Source organism: Pinus tabuliformis, chromosome 9 (genome assembly GCF_031772625.1).
Source record: "Pinus tabuliformis cultivar Carrire ecotype Pingquan chromosome 9, CPIR1, whole genome shotgun sequence".
Lineage (NCBI taxonomy): Eukaryota > Viridiplantae > Streptophyta > Pinopsida > Pinales > Pinaceae > Pinus > Pinus tabuliformis.
The window spans coordinates 1,505,499,509-1,505,527,246 of NC_142307.1; the positions used below are offsets into that span (position 1 = coordinate 1,505,499,509).

Below are 27,738 nucleotides of genomic sequence, written 5' to 3' on the forward strand. Positions count from 1 at the left end.
GTGCTTTGTAGATGCACAGGAGTGCAGTCACAACAATGCAGAGTGCAGACACAGCAGTGAAAAACAGTTTGTTGATTTTTCAGAGGAGACAGAGTATTTTGTTTTCTGTAATGTACAGCGGTGCAGACACAGTAATGTATTTTCTGTTTACAGCATGAAGTTTTTTTTTAAAGTTTTGAACTGTCTTTAAAGTAGCCTTGTAGAAATCCCTCTGTTAGAGGAAGTATTATACATAAATACAACTACCCTTTTGCTGTGCACTGTTGAAATTCAGTTTTTAGAAAATATTTTTTTTGCGTTGCTGCAACACCACTTACAACGTTGCTGCAACACCAAACTACGTTGCTGCAACACCAGGGCAGAGAACGATTTTTTTTTCTGTTTTTCTGAGTTTTTTTGTGTTAAAACATAGTATAAAAACAGAGCATTTTTGTTGTCTGTCTGTTATGGAATTTTAATAAATTCCCAACAAAGTGAGCCCGTACATTTAAAAGAAATTAATATTTTAGAAAAAATCAGATGCAGAGTAAATTTTAATTAAAAAAAAAAATTCAGACTTGATTCATGAATTTTTACTGTATTCTTAGATTGCATGGTCCTAGTCTATATTTTTTGTTGAAATTGAAATTCGTGTTCATAGAAACTAATTTCCTTGCCCTATTCTCTAACATGATCATTATTTTTTCCTCTTTCAATAGAAACCATTATGCTATTAATTTTCCATGCGGAATTTAATTTTACTTTATAAAACATAATTTATGCCCAATTTATTTTTCAAAAGTAGCCTCCAACTCATCAAAATAACAAACTAAATCTTCAACAAGAATTTCTTCATATCTTAATCAACTAAGATATTATCATTTCCAAGCACTCGAAAAACTTCTAACCATCATTAATGTTACTTATACTATTTCCGGCATTGCTAATGTTCTAATTACCTTGACATATCATAATTGAGATTTTTTCTTTACGACTCTCTCTTCAGGTATCTCAGTGATTAATTCTTTCTTCAAGTTCGTGTTGAAGAGGAGATTTGATTTCATAGATATATGGAATAAATTTGAGTAGTAAAAACTTCATGTTTGTAGGTCAAGGATTTACAAACCATTTGTCTCATATAGACCTCTTGGTTTCTACAGTAAAATAGTAACACGTTCTTTCAGTCCATATATTCTTTTATATGAAGAATATTATCTCCGATGCAACCTTATGTGTCAACTATCCTATCATATTGAATCAAATTATGTCTTTTTATTCAGAACCAAATGCCTCATCGTAGGCATTTGTCAAAATGTATTATTTAATTTGAATATGGATCTACAACGGATGACTAGGTAGGACACTTCTAAAATAAATCAAACTCTTTTTAGTTGAAGCACTTGACAAGTCTGTGCAAATTTATTTTATTTTTCATGACCATGTTATAGTTTAGTTGAACTTAGTATTTCCTATCTAGTTGACCTTTAAATTGGTATATGTGTGCCTCATGCCAATTAAGGTGTGGAAAATCAATTAAGGTGTGGAAAATCAATAATATGTATGGTGTATTCTCTTGCTAGATAATAAGAAAAGAGAAGATTAATAATGGAATCTAATTGAGAAATATGTAGATATTTGTATCTTTTAGAAACTCATTTGTGCCATATCTGATTTAAATATAGTAGAGATAGTAGTTGCAAAATATACTTTGGATTGATTTATTGTTGTAGTAAATAATGCCTTAAAAGTTGTTCCACTACACAAATCTTTGATGAAAGTTTCAAGGAAAGCATAGTTGTCTTGATTACCAATTATAACTGCTTTCTTTATATACGCTAAGGTTGCTATCAAGGCCAAAGTTGGTGGCTATGGACTTTGAGTGGTTGAGAAAATTCATTCCAAATTCGTTGATCATAGAGTTTGAAGCATTGAATAAATTCATTCCAGAATCCAAGGTTTACCTTTGAAAGGGACATTTCTAAAGTTTCCACTATGTTGGCAATGTAGGGAAGGAGTAATAGAAGATAACTCAATGAACTCAGACAAAAAAATATAGGGAAGAAACTTTGTGAATGTACTTCTAAAGCATTATATCTTATGGTCTAGAAGGCATGTCAACAAAAGTAATTTTGGTATCATAGTTTTGAATTCAATATGTTCTCTATTCAGCATCACTAAGCCCAACAGTGTCACCACGCCATCCAACAGCTCTCTCAAATCCATTTCTAGAACATTGATAATCTTCAAGAGCCTAAATTATTTCTTGTTTATTATTCATAAAAAAGGGACCATATTGAATGACTGGTTCATTCAATGGCTTCCCCACAATTAGGAAGAATCTACAGGGAATATTTGACTTGTTCCAAACACTCAATCCATTGCCATAGCTTTATTGAACAGTTTGGTGAGCACCAATAGGTGATGAACTAAGATCTCCAAAAATTGCCTCACCTTCTCAAACATAGAAAAATGCATTCAAACACTCTCGAATAGGTTGATGAAGAGCAACTCCTCACTTCATTGTGAAATCCAAGAACATTGTTGTAGTTTGGGTGTATGCAAGGGACTTAATGCCCAAAGCTTCTCCAATTATAACAACTGCTCTAACACCATATTTCTCAACCTTTGTTATATCTTTACCATCCAATTCTTTATATGTAGGTTAAATCAGATATAAAAAACCAATGTCTTGTAAGTTAGTAAGTGAATTAGAAATAGAGAATATTAAATCAATTATCTTGTTAGAAACAAAGGTACATACATTTTGTCTTTTGATGAAATATTTACCAAAAGTTGGCAGCCAATATGGACCCCTTTTCTTGCTGGAATTTCACAGTGGACTATACCTCTTCTAGTTTTCATGCGCTGAAAAACATAATAAACTTTTACTTAGAACGTTATCACAAATTGCAATGACCTAGGTCTAATACTCAATTCTTAGATCAATAATTGTTGACCTTAAAAGAAAGTTCATCAAAACCATAAGAGAATGAAAATTTTCCAACTTGCAAATCACTAGCTTCGACAGTACCCTTATGTCCTGCAAAATCTTGATGTGTAAAAGCTCCATGCAGACAAGCCATGTCCTGTAAGTTATTTGACAAAATTGGCTCTCAAATAAACAAATAACAGGTTCAAGGTCCCACATGTTGTAGGGAAAAGTATCTGACTCGGATGACCCTATCCCACTCTAAGGGTGATAGTACCTCAGCAACAACTGTAAAGAAAACTACTTAAGGTTTACTTCTTTATGAAAGCAAAAGAGAGTGGATAAATGCACTAACCGTTGCCTTGCGCTTAATGTCGAATCCAAACTCTTCTTTATGGCTGCTTGCTCCCAGCTCCTTGCTCTATTGCTGGCCCAGCTGCAATGAGATCCTGCAAAATAGCAAAGAAAGAAACTACAAGCAACATGCAATCATAACTGATTCATAGATTAGTGTAAATCAAATATACCATCATCACAATATATCATTGAAACAAGAGCATATAGAAGAACCTCAATAGCTTTTATTAATGAAGAAGTAAAGGTTCTGAGAGTGTTACAACCATTGAAGGTCCTAATCTAGCAACACCTCCCAGCAGAAAGAATTTCTCCTCTTCACCTCTCTCAAGCAATCACCCAATAGCTCTATAGTGAAACCAACAGCATATCATTACTTTGCACAAAATTCCAGCCTCCTGAGCTCATAGGAGAGAGCTCAATATATAGATGAATTGAGAAAGGATGAGTCAGCTTGCAACTGATGTGTAGCTGCCTTGTGTCCTCTCTCTCTTCAGTTAATCTTTAGTTGATCTTCAGTTCTTGAGTCCACTTGGAGAACCTTCCTTCCACTTGGAGAAACAGAGCCTCTGACTCATCACAAGGTGAAATCCCTGATCCAAGTGTCATTTTTGGAGCAATGACTCAGTGTGCCACTTGTCCCATCTCGCTCAGCGCAGGTGGCCTTTGTTCCACTTGCTTTGCAATGCAGGTACACCATGGAGGATCTGAGTTTCAGAGCAGAAGCCTAGTGGAGCACCTGCTTTGATTTCAGGATTGCTTGTTTTTGAGTGTTTTCAGGTGGAGAACTGATCTGAGAGCTGTTGGTTTGCTGACCTTGTTCCTCTAGGGGTAGGAACATCATGTTTAGGGAACTTTGGATCCCTTGGATTATCGACAATTCATGCCTGTTGCTGTAAGGCACAAAATTGTCTATAACAGATGCCCCCTAAAGTATGAGGTCGTTTATCGGGTGAAATGCTTTATTGAGAGGATTCGAAGTTCATTCAATCTGCTGAGAAGTGTCCTGTAATAAGATACAATACAATACATTATTTTTCATACATTTTCATGATCTAGCTGAGGCGGGCATTCCCATGCTCAGCTTTATAAATATATTTTGGTACATAGAACAGACGATCGTCTGATTGTAGACCGATAATTCTCTGCTGAAATTATCATCCTTTGAGAAGGATGATCATCTGCTGTAATGATGTACATAACAAATGTCTTTATATCCTGAATATATACCGCAGACCAGATGGATGAAACTAGATCCGGCGTCTTCAATCTCTTCCGATCTTCACTCGATGTACAAGTCGATCCATGTGAGAATTTTTTGAAGTCGAACATGGAAAGACATCGCTTGATTACCGGTCAATGATGTAAACCGTTAACAAGCGCGAGAGGAATCACCGATAAGGATGATGACCCTCAAGGTACGACAGTACAATTCACATGGTGGGAATAAAGGACTTGGCGTCGACCACCATGCAAAATCTTCTGGTCAAAGGTCATTGATGTATACCTGTCGCCGGAAGTGAGAAACTTGCCATTGAGGTATGCAAGCTTCAAAGTACTGAAGGGGGTGTTCCTAGATCAACTCCTTGGATAATGAGCTGATGTCGACAAGGAGCGATCCGTCAAAGGAGGGCCTTAATGAATCCCACATCAGTGACACGGAACGGAGCTAGTGATTGTGATGAGGTGAAAACAAACTGTGATGTATGATTCAGGGTGGCGGCCATGAAGTGGATGAAGGATAATGTATGGCAGTGGATGGGACACGGTTGACTCTTTGCAGAACCACATCTCTTGAACATATAACGACACTGATGTGATGGATTGGTAGCATTACCCTAATTGTGGATGGTGTGGCGAGGACCATGGTTATGAGACCGGTGAATGAAACAACCCAACCCGATGTGATACGGAGGACAAAGTGTCATGTTCAAGAGCGACTTGCTACCATTAATGCTGTGAGGTTCTCCCAATTTTTCCCCAGTCATTGCTGACCAGTACCTCTTTATTTTTGTCAAGCTTGAGGAGGATAACATATGCTTGTTCTATAACTTGCCCTTCGGGCAAGCCCATCGCTATGTTTTAATGAGCCTAGCGATAGGGAAACTCGTTCTCGTCTAAAGACAAGTTTGTCGATATTTAATCATTTTAACGAGTCTAACGACAAGGAAAACTCGGTCCTTTTCATTTTTAGAGAGTCTGAAAAGGTACGGAAAGTTAACTCCAAAATTCCTTTTTCGTCATCTAATCCCTTAAGTCCGAAAAAGTATAAAACAATACAAAAGGGATGAATTTTCGATTTCTTTAACGAGCCGAACAAAACAAGCGCTCGATCTTTTTGTGCAATAATCCCTCAGGTCCAAAAAGATTAAAATCTAGAGGAGGGATAGCTCTTCCGGTCCTTTTAACGAGCTGGAAGGCCAAAACTCGGCAAACTTTTCATATTTTACGAGTCGATGAAAAGAGCTCAAAGAAGACTCGTCTTTTGAGGAACGAGTGATAAACAGGGATAGCATCAGATTCCAGGTACAGGTTGGAATTTTCCAATCACGGCAGTGTCACAAGGATGGCTAAGTGAAATCATTCTTCGCAGCTGTTCCTCAAAATGGGTAAACAAACATATGGAGACGAACGATTGGCCAAATGAACGGATGGAGGTGACGGCATATAAACACGACCAAGGGCTTTAATATGGCTGTCAAAGGTTACATTTCTCAAGGTTATTTACCGGTTCATTTTTTATGGGTGAGCTTGAACTGTTAGGGAAAGATTGCTCACAATTTATGTTTATTTTTTAACGAGCATGAACTCTATACAAAAAACTGCTCGATTCTTGCGTTTAATTTTTAACGAGCATGAACATTGCTAAAACTGCTCGATGATGCCCCCAGCATAATAATGCAGACGAGGCATATGCCCCCTAAACTTTAAGGGGCAGTTCATTTTTTAACGAGCTTGAATGCGTTCAAACCTTGCTCAATTTATACCAGTCTTAATACAAGGAATGCCTTAGGTGAGGTAATCTTATTTAAGGAGCGATACCTCACTAATTACTCCAATTTGGCAGGTTTTAACTTTTGCCCTTCATCCTTTCTTTATGCAAGATGGAAACGGCTAATCCTACGAGCTTAACGGGTTAGACCTACAGGTTTAAAGGGAGGACCTAAAAATTTTAAAAATAAATAGTCGTCCCGTGCTTGCACTCCAAAAGGTTTGCATGCCCCCAGGTATAAAGTATAATTTCGAGATTCTGTCCTCTTACTTATTATCCGAAAAATGGTTTTGTTCGCTGCCGCAAACTAAACTCTCTTTTCGGCGATGTCTATCATTAGGTTGCTAAGGATGGTGACTACTTGTTTCAGCAATTTCATCTCTTTCTTTGGAGACTGCCTCTACTTATCCTTCAAAACATATTGTTTTTAATGGGTGAGGCTTGACATTCAAAGATGGTGGCTACTTGCTGCCACAAATGGATCTCCTCCTTAGGAGAGCCTACTTTTTTAGACAAAGGGAGACGATCTTTTCGCTCTCATAACTTTGACAAAAGAATTTTATCCTAGAACAACCCTCTCTTCCTTTTTCGGACGGGGTACGGACTAGTCCATTCTTCTGCGGAAATTAACTTTATACCCAAGGTTTTCTCTGCCCAAGGCAGGCCAGGGTGCATGCCCCCTGGGTCCCAGTTCTTTCTTTCCGAATTACTCGCATTCATCGGGAAGTAGAACCGGGGGTGGTGGCATTCCTTGAGTGAATAAACCGTTAAGGGATGGTATTTGACTATTTGCGATGCGTGATCCTGGAAATGAAAGTTGGTCTACGAGCTTGACCATTCTTCCTTCGTGCGGAAAACACATGACTCTAAAGAGCGAGGACACTATTGCCTCCATGCAATATATATAGTCTCGTCCAAGGAGTAAGTTATAAACCAAGGGTCCCTGGACGACCATGATGTTCGTATGAACTGTCTTCCCTTTCAATGTAATTGGAACATTGGGGAGAATCCCTAACGGGTGACTGGTTCCTTTATCAAAACCTGATAGATTTCTCATCTCAGGTAAAAGCGCTGGGCAACCCAGTGCTTTCCAAGCAATAGAGGAAAGGATACTCATAGATGCCCCTTCATCAATGATAGTTCCAGCCATCACCATTCTGTAGATTTGGACTATGATTCTGAATGGGATACTGGCTGGTAACCGGGGTCTGCCTAGTTGATTCCAATCAAAGGATACAACTAGGTTGCTTGGTGGTGGGACCGAATATACGGCCGGATACGACCCTGGCGATGTTCCTTCCTGTGATAAAGGAACGGGCGCATTGCCCTGATGCTCATCAGAGTCTGTGTTGATGAAAAGAATATGGACGGTGTCATCCTTATCCTCTTCAGTGAGGGTGTCATTTGAAGATAAATCTTCAATGACGGTGTCATTTGAGGATGAAACCTCTGAAGGAAGAACCGGGTCAACTGCCGTTTCGACCTTTAGACTTCCGTCTGGTCTGGATTCAGCAGGTTCATTCTCAATGACTGACACTTCAGATGAGCACTTGAGCGGGTCAGCTAGATTTTCAACTATCGAGGGATTAGGCACGCGTTTTTGGTATCCAGGAGGAAGTCATAACGGTGATACCGGACGATCTTCCAAAACTCTCTTCGCCTCATCTAAGAATGGACATCGGTGGATGGCGTGATCGCCTTCACACAACATACAGGGTGATCTTGGTCTCCCTTTTCGTCCTTCACTCTCGGTAGTTGATGGAATGCAATCAACATGACTATCAGAGGTTGATGCTACCGGATTGTGCAACCTTGGGGACCAGTCCCTTAGTATCCGGGGAATACAAGGACAATCACGATGGAAATGGGCCCCTTTGAAAATGACACATGGCGATTTAGGCCCGGTCGGTGCAGTGTGTAGATTTTTGTCAGCTGTCTTTTGCTTGCCCCCAGTCGCCTTCGCCATAGGCCCCTTCTGCTTCTTTTCTCATTTCTTCTTTTCCTTCTTCTCCATGGGAGGCTGACTTTTGCCGGCTCTACCTTGCGAAGATGAAGGATCAGAGGAAGTATTGTAAGAAGTGGAAGGCTGGTGGGTAGTTCTAGACTGGTCTGACTATTGATTCGACTGCTCAGGATTAGTGGCGATCTGAACTACATTAGTTGAAAAGAGCCATACAGGTAGGCCAATTGTCAATCCTGGAAGTGACAATGTGGCCATATGAGGCGCACCAATATCTCCCCAAGAGGAGAAGGGATTTGGACTTCCACCAAGGTTACTTCCTTGGTTGGTGGGCTCCATACTTTTCAACTGAAAGATCAACGTGGGAATAACAGGTGATTATGTTCCGTTTAAAATAAATTTTATTAACGATGCTTTTAGACACAAACTTGCTTTTTCATGTTTTAAGAGTCGAGAAAAAGCTAAAGATGACTCTAGTCACCTTCGATGTTTTAACGAGCCCGAAGTGACAAATGCTCAGATGGACTTTTTCAGTTATAGAGTTTGAAAAAGGCCAAAAGAAACTTCTCTGGAGTTCTAGGCAGAGGGTGTGCCAAACTTTTCGCGAAACCACAGAATACGTTTTACGGTACAGGTGGTCGATCTTCGTGAATGTTGTGTTCACTGCATCGTGATCAGTAGGGCGGCCGACACGGCTTCCTATGCATAAAGGATAATTTCCTATAGGGGTCTCCCAATATATACGCGACGGTACGTGGGAGCACAAGTCCGTATTAGTGCCACCGACTCTCAGGAGGAATCACCCACCTTTGTAGAGATCGACAGTCACTATGTTTAACGACGCCGGAACACGTCTCTACCTAGACCTCTATGTGTTTGCGTTATGTTACAAAGCGTTGTTATGTAAATTGGATTTATTTTAATGTTGATCTTTCTTAGCAGTTTGCCTTTAAGGATCACCACGAGATGTATGTAACAAATCCCTGAATGCAGTCTAAGATGAGAAGCAAACTTTTCAATCTTTCAACTTTGAAAACCTTAACTACTGAGGGAAAAGAAAGGCAAATATTTTCACACAGATCATAGAGCACACACTAAATGCAATTTTTTTCCTAAATCGTCAAGCAAACAGTCAAATGCAAAATGCACAATGCATGTATTTTCTTTTCCCTTTCTTAATGTAGATGGGTTACAAAAAGAAAGTTGTTATATAACTTTGATTTCGATTTAAAGTGAAAACAAACAAGCTTGTCCAAAATCAAAATACACCTTAAGATTTACTTGCTTAATCACTGGAAATGCATGAAATCAAACCACAATGACGAAAGTAAAAAGACTAATCAGCTATGGACAGCAAACAAGCTAACTCTTTAGACCAGCAAAATGCCTAACACAGGTTCAGATCTAAGAGGCCAAAAGCAAGACTAGTTTACTCTTTGTTATGGGAAATTGTAAATGATTAAGAAATACAAAAGAACAAGTACAATTTCGTTATATAACAGAGGCAGAATGATGGCAAGTAATGTTGGTTTCAGAACAGGTGCAAGACTGGTAACTGGCAGCCAAATCTATAGTGAAAACAGGCAAGAGAAAAGGAGGAAACCCCAACAGCACTGGGCAAAATTGGGCCAACGCAGGTGCTGCATAGCCAGTCTGGCTCTCAGCGCAGGTAGCCCCTTCAGGACCTGCGTTGCAAAGCAGGTAACTGTGTACTACCTGCTTTGGAAAACGAAAGTTGCGTTTTCACAGTTTCCGGGTCATAATTTTCTCAAAAATGCACAGTTTTTGCTCAAATCAGAAGCAATCAGTCAAGCACACTCAAAGGGATGATAAGGAAGGTGAAAAGCTATCACTAAGAGCTTACAAGGATCCTTGTAGATCAGCTCTTCAAATCATGAACATGCTCAGAAATGAGCTAGAGTAGCTGCCCTCTACTTCGCTTTTGATATAGTCAAAAGCTTTTCGATTTGGTACTCTTTTGTTCAGGAAATGAATAGCAAAATACTACAACACAATCAAACGGATACGATCCCCAGCGGAGTCGCCAGTTTGTTGTAGGGAAAAGTATCCGACTCGGATGACCCTATCCCACTATAAGGGTGATAGTACCTCAGCAACAACTGTAAAGAAAACTACTTAAGGTTTACTTCTTTATGAAAGAAAAAGAGAGTGGATAAATGCACTAACCGTTGCCTTGCGCTTAATGTCGAATCCAAACTCTTCTTTATGGCTGCTTGCTCCCAGCTCCTTGCTCTATTGCTGGCCCAGCTGCAATGAGATCCTGCAAAATAGCAAAGAAAGAAACTACAAGCAACATGCAATCATAACTGATTCATAGATTAGTGTAAATCAAATATACCATCATCACAATATATGATTGAAACAAGAGCATATAGAAGAACCTCAATAGCTTTTATTAATGAAGAAGTAAAGGTTCTGAGAGTGTTACAACCATTGAAGGTCCTAATCCAGCAACACCTCCCAGCAGAAATAATTTCTCCTCTTCACCTCTCTCAAGCAATCACCCAATAGCTCTATAGTGAAACCAACAGCATATCATTACTTTGCACAAAATTCCAACCTCCTGAGCTCATAGGAGAGAGCTCAATATATAGATGAATTGAGAAAGGATGAGTCATCTTGCAACTGATGTGTAGCTGCCTTGTGTCCTCTCTCTCTTCAGTTAATCTTTAGTTGATCTTCAGTTCTTGAGTCCACTTGGAGAACCTTGCTTCCACTTGGAGAAACAGAGCCCCTGACTCATCACAAGGCGAAATCCCCGATCCAAGTGTCATTTTTGGAGCAATGACTCAGTGTGCCACTTGTCCCATCTCGCTCAGCGCAGGTGGCCTTTGTTCCACTTGCTTTGCAACGCAGGTACACCATGGAGGATCTGAGTTTCAGCGCAGAAGCCTAGTGGAGCACCTGCTTTGATTTCAGGATTGCTTGTTTTTGAGTGTTTTCAGGTGGAGAACTGATCTGAGAGCTGTTGGTTTGCTGACCTTGTTCCTCTAGGGGTAGGAACATCATGTTTAGGGAACTTTGGATCCCTTGGATTATCGACAATTCATGCCTGTTGCTGTAAGGCACAAAATTGTCTATAACACCACACAAACCATCAAACGTTATAAATGGAACTTCTTTTAGTCAACTGTGATGCTATAAATTCCCTTCCCATTAAGAAATTTGAGCAGAGCATGACAGTAAGCATGATTATTGAAATAATCCAGTAACCAACAAAATGTATGGGTGCAAAAGGCAACCATTTCCTCTTCTAAAATATACAGAAGAAAATATATCCACATCTGGTAAATAAATAGATGAATCCATGAAAGGCCAAGTATTGGCAGATGAAGCTTCTCTAGGATGGGTTTACCTTAAGCATGTATGTGATAGTCTCAAAACCTAAACAACAAAAGGAAGGACAATACAATTAGTTTTTCGTAAAAGAAAAATAAAAGTACCTAGGCTTCCATAGCAGATGCCACACACACAATGAAAAAATCAAAGTGTTATTGAGTTTTTAAAAAGGAAAAAGATTGTACCTCTGTGAGGATGGTTCAGAAAGCTAGCAAGAGGAGAAATTTCAAGCCAAATAAAATTTAGCATTAAAAAAATAGTTCCCTTGACAAACCACATTAGCAAAATGACAAACATTCAACTCAAAATTGAAAACTTATGTTCCAGTCTGATCAAGACCGATCATGTTTATCATAACCCAACTGTGGCCGAGGCAAGCTCAAAGGATTTTCTTACATTAGAAGGGAAAGAGTCCAAATCTCATGATCTACTTGCTAAGTGAATTAGGTTCAATTTAATTGCAAATTTTTCCAAAAGAAGGAAAGGATCCAAATTCTTCAATTCAGGCCCGCATGCATATCAATATCCAAATTTTTGATGAAATCGAAGCACTAGACATCTGAAAAGAAAAAGAAAAAACCCAAAGTTTGTAAGGAGTAATAGCACCACATAACTCCTGAGCAAAAATACAAATGAACCACCACATGGTATATTCTTTCACCGTCACATTTGTATAGAGTGAAAATTCTGGGACCCTACCTTACCCTATTTTGTATAACCTCTCACGTCAAAAAACTATTCGTTAGGCTCAAACACACAAAAATCTTACATTTCATTGAAGATTTAACTTTCCAAATCTTCCCCACCACCAAGCTACTACTATTGCTTCATCATCAAAGATATCCTTGTACCACAAACTAGCTATCAACAGTCATATGGCAGGATTGTTGGAGGATACTAAGGTATCACCCTCCACCTTCAATTTGATAGAACTTTCATCCAAACTTTGAGTGTAATCCTTATGGGTCTGCATATAAACCTTCCAATCCTAAAGACTGAGAATCCACCAATCCTTCTTGCCATTGGCCAAATATCAGTAATAGTTGGATTTGCAACATCATCTAGTACTAGTATGCCTTGTTCATTCAATTTATTTAACATGTGCTACAAGAGATGATGTTTCTCCACACATGCCATCCAAGGATATATCCCTAATATTACATTCTCTTCATCCCACATCATCCATGCAGGAATTTTCCCAAGAGAGAAGGATAGGAATAGGGCTTTCCAGATAATGAAAGCAATAGATTTAATAAGTGTTTGGGATCCAAATTCAATCAAAAGTCAGTGGGTCAAGATATTTTTGCAATATAACATTATGCCAAAGATCTTATTAGTTAATGATTTTCCAAACTGATGTATATTTTTAAACCCCACACACCAAAAATGTTGACCTTGGTTATTTCTCCCAATTGACGAGAAATTCCATATTTTTCTCTCCTTCATTTCCATGAAAATAAAAATAAAAAATCTTCTCTTCCAACATTCCAACAAGGATATAGGACATAGAGACAAAATAAAGAGGAAATTCCTCTAGAGAATATTTTACAAAAGTCAACCTACCACCTATAGACAACCACCTATTTTATGTTGCAGTAATCTTTATCAATGTTTTTGTAGAAATTTTTGAATAATTTAACACATATTCAACAGAAATTATCCTGATCATGTACTATTTCGGAATACATACACAATACATAAGCTCCTCTACGTTGATCAGCAATATAGCAACATCAATAACAATAAAACATCAAGAGCATTCACACATTAACACAGTGTGTAACCCGGGGAAAGCATCTCGCTAAAAACCCCACATTATCTAGATATTAATGATTGAGACGATGTAACATTACACAGTACAATGTTTATCACAAGAAATCCAGTACTAGCTCCACCTGTTACACACAATACAACTAAGATATGATCTCCAAATCTATTCCACTGCTTGCATGCCTCCACTGCTCAATAACTACTCAAGAATGAATGAGAATGGTCTACCAAACTCATATTTCACCTCCAAATAATCACTCATAATGTGTAAGACATGAGCAGAAGCTACAAACTGCGCAAATACATGAGCAAACTCATTGGCATACTCAATCCCTTGATTGTGCAAGATCTGATGGACAACTATAGTCACAACTGATAGCAATCTGATTCTCTAACACATGTCCCTCCTGAACTGAACATGCACTGAGGTGCAACTGAGTTAACTGATGTATTCAATAGTTGTATTATGAGTTAATAATTAGTTTAACAACTCATCATTAGTCTATTTTACGTTAGACTAAATACAACTAGTTTAACCAAGTCAAACTGAACACAACTCCATCAACTCCACAATCAACTCCACCAAACTCAACTGATTGAGTTCTAACTGAAGTCATGCATGCAACAACTCAACTGACTTATAAGAAAAGCGTACTTCCTTCTGACAGCTGCATGGGCCACATTTGTAGCTCAAACTGAAGTGCTCCAAGAGAATAAGATCAAGTTTATAGTCCAACTATTATTATGAGACAATAATATTTGACTTTTCTATTTTTGACAGCCAGTCTAAAAATAGACTTTGATCACCCACACTGTGGTCACCCACACTTTTGTCACCCACATTGTGATCACTCACACTGTGATCACTCACACTGTGGTCACCCACACTGTGATAAAAAATAGAACTTGCACCATAATTTGCCTGCGGGCCCACTTAGTGAAGGTGACTCTTTTCACTAAGCTCCAACATCTTGTTGCAATCTCAACACTGCCTCTCGACAAGATATGGATTATCAGCAACCCCTATCCTGCCGCGGTGGTACTCGAATTTGCTCCTGGTGAGAGCCTTCGTCAGAATATCATCATCCTGATCCTCCATTGGAATGTATGAAAGAAACATGATCCTCCGCTGCACACAATCGCTGATATGATGGTACCTGATGTCAATATGCTTAGATCTATCATGAAATACAGGATTAGCCGAGAGTTTAATGCAACTCTGGTTATCACAGTAAATCATAGTAGGATCCAAATGAGAACCGAACAAACCAACCAAGATCTTCCTCATCCATATAGCCTCGCATGCATACAAACTTGCTGCTATATACTCGGCCTCTGCTAAATTGAGTGCCACGGATCTCTGCTTCCTGCTGTACCAAGAAACTGCTGTCGATCCAATACTGAAGACCCCTCCTTATGTGCTCTTTCTGTTCGTTGGGCTCCCTGCCCAATCTGCATCTGTAAAGCCACATAGCTTCACCTCAACCTCCTGTCTGTACCACAAACCATATCCCAATGTGCCTCTCAAGTAGCGCAATACATGCTTGCCCGCCTTCCAGAAGAGCTTGGTAGGCTTAACCATAGCTTCTAAAAGCTGGTTAACTGCATAGCATATATCAGGTCGTGTATTGACCAAATACATCAACGACCCCACCAACTATCGATAAACAGTGGCATCCACTTCTTCTCCCGAAGTGGTATCCTCCTTCCTCCAACCTCTGGGAAGAGGAGTATCAACAGGCTTGCAGCCATGCATGTTGAACTTCTCCAGTATCTCCCGAGCATACTTGCCCTGAGAAACAAACAATCCACCACTGCGCTGCCATATTTCCAATCTTAGGAAATAGTGAAGGAGGCCCAAGTCCTTCATCTCAAATTCTGTAGCAAGATCCTTCTTGCATGACAGTATCAACAGCTCATCACCCGTTAGAATCAAATCATCAACATACAGTACAATGATAAGCAACTTACCCTCCACCACAATCTGGTATAGGTTAGGATCCGCCTCGCTCTTGGAGAATCCAAGTCCTGTGAAATAGCTGTCTATCCGTGTGTACCAAGCACGTGGTGCTTGCTTCAACCCATACAACGCTCTCTTGAGCCCGCACACATGCGACTCGCTGCTGAAGACCTCAAAGCCTTCGGGTTGCTCAATGTACACCTCCTCCTCAATGACTCCATTGAGGAATGCAGTCTTCACATCCATCTGATGAATGTGCCATCCCATCTGCGCTAAGAGAGCAAGAATCGTCTGTATGGAAGAATACCTTGCGACAGGTGCAAAGGTCTCCTCATAATCGATCCCCTCTATCCGTGAAAAGCCTCGGGAACAAATTTTGCCTTGTACTTCTCCACACTCCCGTGAGCTACCTGCTTGACCTTGTAGATCCATCTCGAACCCACCACTGTTTTCCCTTCCGGTCTAGGAACAATCTCCCATGCAATGTTTCTGACAATAGAATCATACTCTTCCACCATGGCGTCTACCCATGCGGGATCCTCCACAGCTTCCTCGAAAGAGGATGGCTCAGTCACAACACACTTGCTCATCAGAGCCATGTATCCAGTTTACTGATCAGGTGACTGTCTCTGCTTGCGTTGGGCTGTAGGTGGTCCTACAACTTTCTCTACATATTGAGCCAGTCGCTCAGCTTCTATCAAGCGCATTCGCCCTCTGATGGTTGGCGCTGCATGAGTGGTCTCTTCCACTCCATGAACCTCGTCCTGTGGCTGATCCACGTTCTGAAGCTCATCCTTAGGAACTAATAGCTCCTCATCTGCATGCAAGTGTAGCTCCCTCTCAAGCGAACACTTCATGGCTTTCTCCTCCTGAAATTTTATATCCCGTCACACAACAGTTTTACCACTGTCTCGCAAATACATACGATAGTTGTGGGACATATCATTGTACCCCACAAATATCCCAACCTCTGCGGTCGGCTCCAACTTCTTCCTGGCATCCTTCGTCACATGCATGTAAACGTTAAAACCAAAAATGCTCAAATGAGAAAGATCAGGCTTCTTACCAGAATAAGTCTCCTCAGGTGTACTCATGCCAATTATCCTATGAGGACAACGGTTCTGCGCATAAACTGTTGTATTGCATGCTTCTGCCCACAAGTGAAGGGGTAGGCCCTGATCATGCAACATTGCCCATGCAGCACCCACAATCATTCTGTTCTTCCGCTCAGCTACCTTGTTCTACTGTGGGTTATGGGGAGCTATGAGCTCTCTACGAATCCCTTCTGCCTTGTAGAAATCCTTGAACTCGTCCGAGATGTATTCACCACCATTATCGCTCCTAAGAGCCTTCACCTTCTTCCCTGACTCCTTCTCGACCAGTGCTTTGAATTCACAGAACTTTGAATATGTCTCGCTCTTCTTCTGCATGAAGAAGATCCAGCACTTACGAGAGAAATCATCAACAAAAATCACATAACACCTGTTTTTTGCTGTCGAAGCAACTGAGAAAGGTCCACACACGTCTATGTGAATTCTCTCAAGGATCGTTGTGGCGTGACTATCCTTCTCGTGAAAGGTTGCTTTCACAAACTTCCCCAAAGTACACCCCTTGCATTGATCTGACTACGCAAGTGTGCCTTTAGGAAGCCCTGTAGTGATCTGCTGCAGTATCTTCAAGGCTCCATGGTGAAGGTGACCCAATCTCCTGTGCCACAACTCGCCATCATCCCGGCTCACCAATCCTTCTGCCTTGCCCACCATTGCTGCGCATCCATCTACATGCAATTGATAAAGGTTCATCACTCGAACCCCTATCTTCCGGGTCTCACCAGTTGTCTTGCTGCGCAGGAAATCCTTTCCCTCGCTGAAAACAACATCATACCCCTTGTCTTCTAACATCGCCACTGAGATGAGATTCTTCGTCAATCCTGGAACATGTATGACTTCCTTCAATACGAAGGGTTTACCAGACCCCCTCTCAAAGGAATTGGTACTGATACCAGTCGCACTGTATCTACCATCATCGCCCATCTCGATGTGCACTCCAGGATCTTTGTCCTCCATATCAGAGAACAAATCTCTATCTCCCGTCGTGTGAAAAGACGCACCACTGTCGAAGAACCACACTGATCCCATCACACTTGAAACCAAACATGCGATCAATGAAAAATCAAGCTCAAACTGTGAGGCTAGAGCCTCTCCTGCTGAAGATCCAGCAGCCTGCTTGTTCTTCTTCTTCTGCGAACAATTAGTGGCATAGTGTCTGTGCTGGTGATAGTGAAAACACATCACCTTGGACATATCATGCTTCTTGCCTTTCGCACCAGACTGAGAAGCTTTCTTACTCTTCCCTTTCTTTGCTTTGGCAGCCAAAGTACAATTCTCTTCATCAACTCCCCTTGACGAAGATCTATCCCTGGTACTCCGCCTGATCTCCTCCTGCACAAGATCTGACCATAGTATTTCCAATCCTGGCAATTTCTCCCGACCATTGACAGAGTCCTGATAGGAATGCCAACTCTTCGGAAGACCAAGGAGAGCCAAGCTCACCAAGTCCTCATCATTGACAGTAACCCCCACACTTCCCAGCTCATCTCGACACTGAGTGAACTTCGTGAGATACTTGGGAATACTGTCACCCTTCTCGCATTTGATGTTTCTGAGTTTATCTTTGAGCGCCAGCTTCCTCTGATCGCTCTTGCTTTGGAATAATTCTGTTAATGATTTCCACATCAAATATGGAGTAGCCTTTCCATGGAGGCTGGACACAATGTGATCCTTCACACCATCCAACAGAATCCTTCGACATTTTGCGGTCTTCTTTTGACAAACTTCCGCCTCAGCAGCATCAGTAGGCTTTGGGATATCCATATCTATGAACTCCTTCAGCCCGTTATCATCCAATACTGCCTCCATCCTGTCCTTCCATGCAATATAGTTTGAGCTGCCCTCAAGAGCATACTCCAATCACAATCTGTTGAAAGACATTGATGCGTTGTCACCAAGAAAACATTGCTGGAAATTCGAATTCCACCAGCAACCAACTCAACCGCCTCAGATCTAAGATTCGTGAGAACACAATATTTCTCGTACAGAGATTGAATGTATGGGAATTCACCGGATATCTCACCTTCCAAAGGAAGGATGAATCCAGAGGCTACCTGGCCTGATTACAGACTCTGCCTGAAGAAATATAATGTAAACACTTCCTGAATAGTAGATCTGATGATCAACAGCTCTGATACCATGTAGAAATTTTTGAATAATTTAACACATATTCAACAGAGGTTATCCTGATCATGTACTATTTCGGAATACATACACAATACATAAGCTCCTCTACGTTGATCATCAATATAGCAGCATCAATAACAATAAAACATCAAGAACATTCACACATTAACACAGTATGTAACCCGGGGAAAGCATCTCGCTAAAAACCCCATACTATCTGTATATTAATGATTGAGACCATGTAACATTACAAAGTACAATGCTTATCACAAGAAATCCAGTACCAGCTCCACCTGTTACACACAATACAGCTCAGATCTGATCTCCAAATCTATTCCAGTGCTTGCGTGCCTCCACTGCTCAATACCTGCTCAAGGATAAATGAGAATGGTCTACCAAACTCGTATTTCACCTCCAAAGAATCACTCACAATGTGTAAGACGTGAGCATAAGCTACAAACTGGGAAAATACATGAGAAAACTCATTGGCATACTCAATCCCTTGATTGTGCAAGATCTGGTGCACAACTATAGTCACAACTGATAGCAATCTGATTCTCTAACACTTGTCCCTGCTGAACTGAACATGCACTGACATGCAACTGAGTTAACTGATGTATTTTATAGTTGTATTATGAGTTAATAATTAGTTTAACAACTCATCATTAGTCTATTTGTAGTTAGACTAACTACAACTAGTTTAACCAAGTCAAACTGAACACAACTCCATCAACTCCACAATCAACTCCACCAAACTCCATTGATTGAGTTCTAACTGAAGTCATGCATGCAACAACTCAACTGACTCATAAGAAAAGCGCACTTCCTTCTGACAGCTACATGGGCCACATCTGTAGCTCAAACTGAAGTGTTCCAAGAGAATAAGATCAAGTTTATAGTCCAAATATTATTATGAGACAATAATATTTGACTTTTCTATTTTTGATAGCCAGTCTAAAAATAGACTTTGATCACCCACACTTTGGTCACCCACATTGTGATCACTCACACTGTGGTCACCCACACTGTGATCAAAAATAGAACTTGCGCCATAATTTGCCTGCGAGCCCACTTAGTGAAGGCGACTCTTTTCACTAAGCTCCATCATCTTGTTGCAATCTCAACAGTTTTGATAGGGCTGGATCGAGTATCCATACCCATATGAATTTTCCATTAACATAGATCACAATTGTTTCAAACGTTTACTGAAATGAGAATATTCTAGAAACTATTTTGTCTGCCTAAGCTTATGAAATGGAACTTGAATTCTAAATAAAAACATTGCTTCTTATTTCAATTTATGGGGAGTCACTACTCTAGCATTACATAGGACCAAAAAAATGTATACCACCCTTCTCAAAGGAGTCCATCCAATCATAAGGAGAATGATAGTTTAAATAATTGTGGATATGTAGAATGAATACTTTAGAAGATGTGTAGAGTGCTGAAGTTTTACCATTGACATTAAGAAGCATAAAGATTATAGAAAAATCCCACATAGGAGGACTGCAAATAGTGCATCAAGGGTTTGTGTTAGTTAAAATTCAAGAATAGGATTTCAAAAACAAACTAGAGGATGACAAAGCAAGGTGAAAAAATGGAAATTCTGTATACATAATTCTTTCACAAACCAAAAGTTTTTGTGATCACAGAAAACATTACTAACCTGATTCCAATCACTCTATTGAAGTCAGCATCCAAATATCTCTTGATATATTCCTTAAAATCAAACTTGCTATCTGGAGCCAAGTGAGCTTGTACATTTGAAATAAATTAATATTTTAGAACAAATCAGATTCATGTAATTTTAGAACAAATCTGATGCCTTACATGAATGAAGTGGGCTTTCACATGAACAAGATGAGAAGGAAAATATGATTTAAAGTGATCAACACTTACTATGATGAAGCCATGACAAAATAAACTACCCCCAACAAGACATCACCTATCATTCTTAATAACTAACAACACTTGTCATATAAGGTTGGTATGGTATATGTAGGTGAAGGACAAAATGGGAGAATTCATTTTCCATAAAATTTTAACAAAAGAGGAGAATGTATCTTGACCTCAAAAATCAATTCATTCTTTGTATGGCATATTTAAATCAATTACAAATTCAATCATGAATCATTTGTAAATCATCTCCAATGCATGTCTGGCAGCAGTCTCCATGTTCTTTTGATATATACACACATGCTTCACTACTTCTTTTCAAACCGAGAAGTTGTTTTAAGAAGCTCTTCTCATGAGTAAATAGGGATCATCTTGGCAAGGTAAGTGTCATTGTTTGCAACAAAGGGAAACTTCTGAGCATGAAACCTATTAGAGAAGCTTTCTTGTTATCAATTTTGGAAACTTTCATGCAAAAAACTTCCAAACTATTGAGTGAAGGGGTTAAACTTAATGCCTAGAGGCTTACTGTGTGGTTCTACAATCCAAGCTTGGTATGATAAATCTCCCTATATAATACAATTATTGTGTTCAAAACACTATTACAATGATGCTATAAGTAAGAGAATTACTAACCTTAAAACATTTACATTCTATTGAGAGTTATTCAAGAGTGACCAAACATTCAAGAGTTGGAAGAAAAGGTGCTTTTCTACCAAGCCCATGAAGGGAAACTTTCTTCAGCGAGTTTGTAACAATAAATCCTTTAAATACAACAAGCTTCATCTTGGATACATGTAGATACAAATAAGGCTTGAGCTCAAACGTTGACATCCAAAGACAATTATGCACTATGACATTTACCAGCTTTGGGTACTTAACACTTATTGACCTTTCACACTCAACTCCATTGAAATACATACACTAGAGATTGGCCACACAAATTTTCAAATTGCTTAGCCCTGTATAGTTTTCAAATGTCAAATTTTCAAAAAGAGGGATCTTTTTTACAAGGTATTAATGTATATCATCATTTGTATAGATGAATGGAAAAGATAGGTGTATGCCTTAGAGATAGGTTCCACCCTTTTTGTTATAATTAGGGGCTACCCCTATCACCTTCCATCCATATTTGATCCTTTAAACATCGGTAAAAGAGAGAGGTCAACTTGGGAAATAACCCATGCTGGTTATTGGAACACACCTACCTATATTGGCGCATCAGGAATAATTCTTACAATAATAACCACATAAACAAATGAATACATATTATTATATTTTCTTAGAAATAAAAAAAGAGAAACCAGAAAAGAGGAAGACCAACGAAGAATCGAGGAAGAGGAAAATCGTGAAGCTACCAATCGAATATGGATGGAGCAGCTCTGTGACTCATCGCACTTTTGTAAGATCCCTTCAGTGTTCAGGTACAATGCCTATTGTGTCAAACGAGGAATAATGATTTATCATTGTCAATATGGCTCACGCGGGTTCTTGTGTGATGCATATCTCTCACTAAACATCTTGTCCAACCGGGGATGGTCTCTATAACCATTTCAATTCGATGGTAGAGGATGCCTTAATCGTTAATCATTTTCTCAAACTAAGGAATTTTTCTATAACCACTTCAATCCAATAACAGAGGATTATTTAATCTTCTAAAATTCGATCCTACACAACAGTCCAGTACATGGTGGAAGCTAAGGGAGTTGCTTTAAAAATCAAATGCCTTACGACGTAACTAGTCATAATTAAAGCTAGCAATAAAAGGAGCTAGCCATGCATAAGTGATAACTCATGTACATAGAACTGAACTGGTGTGCAACTCATGCATTAATGACTTGATTTGCTAAAAAATGGACCTATTATAGATAGAACACCCATTAAAAGTAGACATGTTTTAAAATGATATTTTATAAATAGATTACCCAATATAAATTGACTACTTTTTAAAAATATAAATGCTCTAAATAAGACTCCTCCTAAATAGTAGGGAAATGTGAATGTAGGAAAATAATTATATTAATATTTATAAGAAATATCCCTTAAACCTAGATATAAGGATAAATGTTTTAGAAGTTACTATTGCAAAATTATTTTTAAGAATATGTTATTTTCTAGATATAAATTTTCCCTTTTATAAAGAAAGATATTTAGGAAAATAAAGAACTTATTATTATCTAGTTGACAAATTATATTTTCAAAATAATAAGCTAGTATGATTCATTATAGCCATGGATTTAGAAAGAGCCAAGAGGGACCAACTCTCTTGACATGCTAGCTTTAGAATGAAAACAAAAATGAAACAAGGTATGCATCTTGGGAGATATATATATATATATATATATATATATATATATATATATATATATATATATATATATATATATATATATATATATATATATATATCACAATTGCAACTTATACGTATACTATCATTACTATCAACATCCACGTCGCATCTCCCTTTTGATACTTATAATGCCCTAATTGACCTCTATTTTTGACCTATTTTGCCTCGAATATATCTAATATTCAGCTATTTTCTTCAAGTATATGCCCTTTTAGCCTTATGATGTCTATATGAGGTAATATATATTTAAAGATTCAATTTCTATGTTTTCTTGTAGTAAAAGTAACATTATATGATCTTTTGCACTCTAATTTCTCTGATCGATTCCCATAGATCTTTGGATCTCCACTCCTATTCATCTAGTAGACATTCAACATTCCAACACTTGGGTAGTTCATCATTCCGGTACTCGAGTAGCTCAATGATCTGGTACCTATGTTCTTATTTGTCCAGCCTCTTCAACAATCTGGGAGTCGGGTTTGCATAAATTTATGTGCACCCATCTAGTACTCAGCCAATAATCGTGTTCTCAATGACCCTGATCACCACATGCATGACCGATCTGGCACTTGACCAGTGGACCGATCTCTTGGCTATTGTGCTTATCATATTGTTCTATTCTGGTACAAGTTGTTCCACTGTTTGATTCTAGTACCATCTTTTCTACCGTTTAACTCTGGTAACCATGTTATATTGTTTTGTTCTAGTACCAGTGTTCCTTTATTCGATTCCAATACAAGTTGTTCCTTTGTTTAATTTCAGTACCAATGTTCTACTGTCTGATTCTGGTACCAGACTTCGTACTTCATCAAATAATATACAATGGAACTGAGAAATTTGTTAAAGTCATCTCCCTTACTTATTCAGTTGAGATTCACTCCCTCCTCATACACTTCGTGTCATGAGGACGAAGTTACAAATGTAAATTCAATTTAACTATACAAATTTGATGATCATCTCTTGTAACTTTGATTGTAACAACCGTATTGTTTATAAAAAAAAGGGTCGTCGTATGATTATGTTAATATTTTAATCTCTTATTCTTTAAATATTTTAGTGTTCAGATAGAGATTAGGTTAGAGAATCAAAGAATTAGAAACATAGCACTAATACTCTACGATTTGTAATGTTTATGAATTGTTAAGTTGTAATCCTTCTTTTTTAATAATAATATGAGCAGCAGTTGTTAAGATCGGTGCATTAACTTACTTATTAGCTCTGTAAGTTTTCAATCCTACCATGGTAGCTCAAAAAAGGCCCACTAAAGCCATCAAGGCAAGTTTTATTTTTTTAAGTTATTAAATAGTTTATTGTTTCTAGTTTTCCTTTATGAGTGATAGTTTCTTAGTTTAAATTGTATTTGAGTTACAAACTTAAAGATTGATTGTTTGAAGAACAAGAAGGATAATACTTGAGATCTCACCACTCGCCTACATGCACCAATAGTGAAGATTCTTATCAAATATTTCCTATAACAATGTAAACTTTGAAACGGGAACTATAAACTCAAAACGGGAACTCTGGCGCAAAAACCCCAAAAAAAACCACAAAAACAGTGCTCAAAACGAAAAGTGTGTATACTGGAACGATGTTTTTTTTTTTAGGTGTCAATTTTGCGGCTGTTTTAAAAATGGCAGTGACTATGAAATTTTCTACGAAATTTTCCTGCAAAATATAGCTTCAGAACGAAAGTGTTGATACTGGAATAATGATTTATTTTTTTAGGTGTCAATTTTGCGGCTGTTTTAAAAATGGGAGTGACTGTGAAATTTTCTACGAAATTTTCCTGCAAAATATAGCTTCAGAACGAAAGTGTTGATACTAGAATAATGATTTTTTTTTTAGGGTCAATTTTCATACGTTTTAAAAAATGCTAATAAAACCAATTTTTTATGTCTCAACCCCCGCCCCCACCTTACCCCCGCGCCCGCCCCCCCCTCCCCCCTTACCGCCCCGCCCTACCCCTACCCCTACCGCGGGTCATTTTATTAATACATTTGTATTTACTTTCTTATAATTTATCCAATTATTTGTTATTTCCTTTTTTATTCTTCATTAAGTCTCTTACTATTTTTAATTTATTTTATTCTTTGTTGACACATTTGATAATTACTTTTAATAACTTATTAGTTTTATTATACTCTCATTTAATTACTAACTCATTAATTATATTATAATCTCATTTATATGTATTACTTTTATATGTATTATTTGATTTCAAATATTCTTTCTCCACATTACATGTATTACTATTATATGTATATATATGTTTGGTATGTCTTCTCGGTACCTTCAAGTTTTTGTTTAATTTTGCAAACAATGCAATATATGATATTCAATATTATAAATGCATGTAGTTTATTCGTTGACAACTCAAACTCACATGATTGACTTAGTTTTATTGGGTAATGGTTATGACATGACTTCAAAAACACAAGTTCATTGGTTGATTGAAATAAATATAATATTCTCAAATATGACTTAAGTTCCCTCTCATTTTTGATCCCTGTGACTTTACATGATAAATCAGGTGAACCAGACCCGCTTGACAATCAAATACTTCAGAAAAATGAGATGTTTAAGGTTATATGTGGATCTTGTGTGATTCTCCTGAATAAATTTATTGATGGGTCACATGGCTAACATGGCGATATTCTCACCTAAAGCGTTTCCCGCCGCAGGGAGTGACACAGAGACGACAATGCTTACATCTCAAACAACGCAATAATAAAAGTTTGTTGCAGCTAAAGAGACTCTATAAATACCACCTTGTTCTTAAATCCACCGAACAGTTTCTTATTATTAGTACAAAATTAGTGGATTTAATCAATTGTCAACATCTTTTTGTTGGTTTCATTGTTGGATTCACAGAAAAATGGTAATCATAATTTTAGATGATATTATATAATTAAGGGAATGGTTCATTCTAATATCATATAGAATTAAGAAAATCAATTTAAAGCTAAGGTTAATCGTAATATCAATAATAAAACTAGATTACCATCCTGCAAACATTTGTTTAGTAGTTTGAACCAAGGAGCCCGAATAGTTATGCATCATGTCAATTTCCATAGTCCTTTAAAGGTAGCGCTTTAACATGTTAGATAACTCTTAGAAAAAAGACAGAAGAGTCCGATATCATATAACCAGGTAGAGCTATAGTGATTACAAAACTCGAAATTTCAACTAAACTGAAAATAATAATACTAGCAGCTATTAAACCTCCATCAAAAACGGTAGCTACTCTAACATAGTGCACCTTATTCCATATGCTAACTATGGATTACACTGCCTACTACTAGCAATCATATTCAAAATGTTTGTAGCGCATTAGTCATTCCGTGTCCATTATTTGTCCATGCTACTTGGAACATCCTCCACACGGCAACGCCAAATGACAACTTGCGCGGACGGCAGCACCAAAAACGTTGTTCAAAGGCGTTGTGGAAACGAGAGAAGCCCAAAGCAGCTCCAGTGTCTAAAAAACAAAAAGTTGTGACCCCCTTGTCATTAACAGCATTATGAATTCCTACTATTTAACAATGTCACGAACACAAACTAAGTATAGAAAAGTATAGTATCTCATCACCTCATTGGGGCCGACACTCGCGTTTCGCTCCATCAAATCTGATAAACCCTTAACATTGAGCTTATTGAGCAAGTTAAGGCTGGTGATGGCTGAAGAGGGAGAGATCTGTAAGTCATCGGTGATCGTGAAGGTAACCGTCTCCTTCACATAACCACCCCCGCTGCTTCCACCTCCAGTGGTCCCTGCGCTATTAGTGTTATTTCCCACGGACGGATCCTCCAATTCCACCTCCCAACACACGCGTTCGCCACAGGCACACATGTCACTAATCTGAGAACTCATGTCGTCGAGATCCCAGTAACGTTTACGGTCAGCACTGCAAACGTAGTAGAGAGTGGGAGCTGACTCGATTCTAAAGATGCTATTCGGATGGGAAAACATAACAGTTGGGTTCAGTAAATGGGATTTCTCGGTATTTAATAACACACTCTGGAGCTTCTCTACGCTAGTGTAAATGTTTTTGAGGCAGCCGATATTCTTCCCGCGATTCAACGCTGAAAGCAATTTGATAACAGAAGTGGTCGGCAACGTGAGAAAGCCGAAGAGAAGATCTACAAAATCCTTTCCTCCCTCTGCATACAATATCTTTCCACTTTTCTTGTTGACCATAAAATATCCTTTCCTGCCTTTGCATACAATATCCTTGCAGGATGGCCACTCCGCCCACCGTCGCGCCACCACGGGCGGCCGGGGGGCGGATGGTCGATTCCCGGAATTGACCATCCGCCCCCCGGCCGCCCGTGGTGGCGCGGAGGTGGGCGGAGGGCCTGCAGGAAGGCCACTCCGCCCACCACCGCGCCACCACGGGCGGCCGGGGGGTGGATGGTCGATTCCCGGAATCGACCATCCGCCCCCTGGCCGCCCGTGGTGGCGCGGCGGTGGGCGGAGGGCCTGCAGGAAGGCCACTAGGTAATAATTCTTCATGCGAAGGTTTAAAATGCATGTACCGAAACATTCCAAGAGGCATTAATGCATACCACCAATTTCCAAGACAGCATTTACACCTTAATTTTAACTCAATACATTACTTAATGGTATTTTTTGCAATGAAATAGATGAAATAGTTTTTGTGTTAACTACCCAACTTTTAAACATGCATAAGTGTTGGAAATTTATGAACAAATATAGAAATGGCCTTGGTCTCTTTTAAGATCATAACATGGAAAATAGATGCATCTTTTTATAGTGATAGTAATTTTAATTTATAGGTATCCACATCGATTTTCCTCAAGGTATGAATGTACTACAACATCTTAGAGTCAACTTATAATGTCTAACCTTTAATGAAGAAATATTTTTAACGAAATTAACCATGTACTATTTTCAAAGAATTTAACATAGTTAAATTATCTTTTTACGCACA

General features: G+C 38.7%; 1 pseudogene; it reads right to left on the reverse strand.

The window, feature by feature from the left end:
• Window positions 1–2,140: 2,140 nt before the first annotated feature.
• On the reverse strand, window positions 2,141–26,984 carry LOC149154315 (pirin-like protein; annotated as a pseudogene).
• Between the last annotated feature and the right edge of the window lie 754 nt (window positions 26,985–27,738).